The sequence below is a fragment of the Diadema antillarum genome, unplaced genomic scaffold (assembly GCF_040938485.1).
Source record: "Diadema antillarum isolate AM-2024a unplaced genomic scaffold, OU_Dant_1.0 seq00000566_RagTag, whole genome shotgun sequence".
Lineage (NCBI taxonomy): Eukaryota > Metazoa > Echinodermata > Echinoidea > Diadematoida > Diadematidae > Diadema > Diadema antillarum.
Genome location: NW_027271505.1, coordinates 1,401,458 through 1,404,842, shown reverse-complemented (window position 1 = coordinate 1,404,842; position 3,385 = coordinate 1,401,458). Strand labels below are relative to the sequence as shown.

At 40.9% G+C, this 3,385-nt stretch overlaps 1 pseudogene; it reads left to right on the top strand.

Annotated features, from left to right (window-relative positions):
• Positions 1–413: 413 nt before the first annotated feature.
• Positions 414–1,882, top strand: LOC139735228 (uncharacterized; annotated as a pseudogene).
• The last annotated feature ends 1,503 nt before the right edge of the window (positions 1,883–3,385 follow it).

Here is a 3,385-nt window from a genome sequence, read left to right as displayed (position 1 = left end):
AAGGGTTCAAAATATGAAAGTTTTCAAATTATCTTCACAAGAGTATGCACTTCAAGATTGGTCTTAATTTTGCACAACCATGTTGTCATATACTCCCTTACAAAAACAACAGTATGAAACTGAAAGGAACCCGACCCATGTACAGTAGCCATATCTACTACGAATGCCGCGTCATGCACGCATAATCAAAATCACCATTTCAGTGACAATCATTGAACAGATAATTTATAACACGACATAAACAAAAATCTGAAAAAGAAATGAAAACATACATAATCTTCAACGAGGACTGCGTCACTTTGATTACGAGATGCAAAGGAAATAATATGGTGGGGAGGGTAAAAGACACAAAAAAGATAATGACCCCAAGATTGGACGGATACGATCAAGTTTATTTTTTTTTCGAAGAGGGCGCTCTTCACCGACTCTGAAATTGTTACGACGATTTTTCTCTGCGGTGAAAACCTCTAAATCTGCAATCATAGAAACTGTTTTGGAAAGAAATTTGTGACTGAAGATTATATTGGAACACTTGTGAATCCTTTGTGCTGACTGGAATGGTGGATGACAACTCTGAAATAGAAAATAGCAGGATTTGATTTGAACTTCAGCACACAGATCCTGACTTTGAAAATGGCGGCACGCAGTGACACGTCATACGGCGAGAAAGCGGCCCATGCTTTCCCTTCTGCGAAACCTGAGGAACAGCTTGGAGGTAAGCCAGTCTTCCTGAAAAATAAAGACATACCATCAGCGAGTGAGAAGGGAATGTCAAACGAGGACATGTACAAATGCCTCATCCGTAGGACCTAGTGTGCAAGGACGAGAAATTAAGGGGATACAGAGAATTCGTGGTCTATGGAGGCTGTACGTGGAAAATCGGGAGTCAAGAATGAAACTGATAACAAATGGCTTGAACATCAGAAATGCCAATGTCGCAGTGTATGACCAAAACCCTTTCATCACAGCTGGGAAAGAAAACAGTCTACGTCTCCTCATCAGAGACATACCACTTTCAGTTCTCGACACTGTCATCACCGATGAACTGGAAAAATGCAAACACAAGGTCCTCGGTGCCCCTATCCGTGAACGTCTCCGTGTAGATGGTCTGCTCACTGACTGCCTGACCGGCAACCGGATAGTCTACATACAGCATCCATCGAAGCCCCTGCCTCGAGACATGAACTTTGGTATTTTTAAAGCCAAAGTCTACCACTATGGCCAGATCGTACCACCTGCAAGGGCAAACCTCATGTGCTCACGTTGTTTGAATGCAGGGCACCACCGGTCGCAATGCAGCAACCCCATCGTCTGTCGACGATGCAAACAGCCCGGACACCTGCAACAGGATTGCTCCTTCGAGACCCCGCCCACCTCACCGACCAGAGACACCAGCGAACATGGACCGATGCCAGCACCATCGCCTTCCCCGTCGGCATCAGCCTCTGCTGCTATACCACCAGTGCACCTGATCGAACAGCTGATCGCATCGGGTCGACAAGCCGCAAGTACAGCGAGTGCACGTCAATCACTCCATGACAACCAGACGCACATTCAGCCCAAGATTACGCAATACCTAGTCGGGGATCGCAACGCTTCACAGCCGCGACAGTCCGCTGACAAGTCTAACGGAGAAATTTCAACTCCTACGCCGACAGAGCCTGTCACTGACCTCTCAGCAGACCGGTCGGAGATGACCGACTCTCGCACACACTCGGAAGCTTCGAGCGAAGAATCATCGAGCGAAGATGACGGCGTGGAAGCGTTGTCTTAACTCTCCGCTGAGTCACCGGAACTACCTAAACGGGCAACAAAAGAAAGGAAAGTGAAACAAACGAAACGGAAGCAGAAATCTTCGAAAAAAGTGCCAAAGAAGAGATGAGTGAAGTGATAAAGAATATACTTGTGTTCTCTTTTCCCTTTATTTGAATGGTGAACTGTCATATAATCAGTTTAAATGCAAGAGGTTTAAGAAATAAAGACAAAAGAAGTCAAGTTTTTCATTGGTGTAAGCACCAGAAGGCAGATATTGTACTTTTTCAAGAGACATACTGGTGCAGTGATTTTGAATCAATTGTCAGAAGTGAATGGCGGGGTCCGTGCTTCTTTGCGCATGGATCAAATCATTCACGAGGAGTTTCAATTTTATTTAATGATAGACTTGATGCTCAAAATCTTGTAGTAAAATGTACCTTGAACGGTCAACTACTAATACTCAGAGCAAAAGTTCAAGAAACTAATCTCATGCTAATCAATGTGTATGCGCCAACGCAAAGGCAATACAGAGAGAGTTTCTTTCATAGATTGAACTCTGAATTACGTAAGCATTATACATATGATTGCGAATTGATCTTAGGAGGAGATCGGAATTGTGTTCTGAATATAAGCAAAGACGTACAAGGATCGAAGAACAAATATTATAGAAGACCTGTAAATCTTAAAAAGATAATGAAAAAGTATGTTTTGATTGATGTTTGGAGATCAATGCATCAAGACGTGAAACAATTCACCTGGCGGAATGTATCTTTGAAGAGGGCTTCTAGATTAGATTTTTGGCTGGTGACGAAAAATATTAAAGGAAAAACAATGTGTACTGACATCCGACCAGCCATTAGGTCTGACCACAACGCAATATCAATCAAACTGTGTATTAAACAAAACATGAGAGGCCCAGGTTATTGGAAAATCAATAATGATATCTTATTAGATAAAGATTACCAAAATGGAATTTTCAAAATTATAGACTCATTTTCAACAAACTGTTTGCCTGTGCAAATGAGATGGGAAATGTTTAAAGTTCAAGTTCGTGAATTTTCACAGAAATATTGTAAGAAAAAGGCACTTGGAAAGAAAGACTCCAAATTGTCACTAGAAGCAAAACTAGCTCAACTTGAAAAATGTATTGATGTGAATGAGTGTAATGAAGAGGTATTAAGTTCTTATTCTGATGTAAAAGAGAAGTTGGAGAAGATTTATAAATACGAAACCAAGGGAGCTGGTATACGAGCTCGAACAAGGTGGATTGAGAAAGGAGAAAAAAGCACGAAGTTCTTTTTGAACTTAGAAAAGATGAATGCAAAGAAAAAAGAAATTACACATTTGAAATGTGATAAGGATAATCGTATTATTGAAGGAAATGAAAAGATACTGAAAGAGATTGTTGATTTTTATTCAAAATTATACAAAAAAGAAACACAAACCAGAAAAAGTATGGAAAGTTATACCTGTTCACAAAATATCAAACGTCTCTCTGATGAAAATAAGGTAATGTGTGAAGGGTTACTCACACAAGAAGAATGTAAAAAAGCTGTATTTGCAATGCAAAAAGATAAGGCACCCGGTCTAGATGGAATTTCTGCAGAGTTTTATCAGGTGTTCTGGCCGA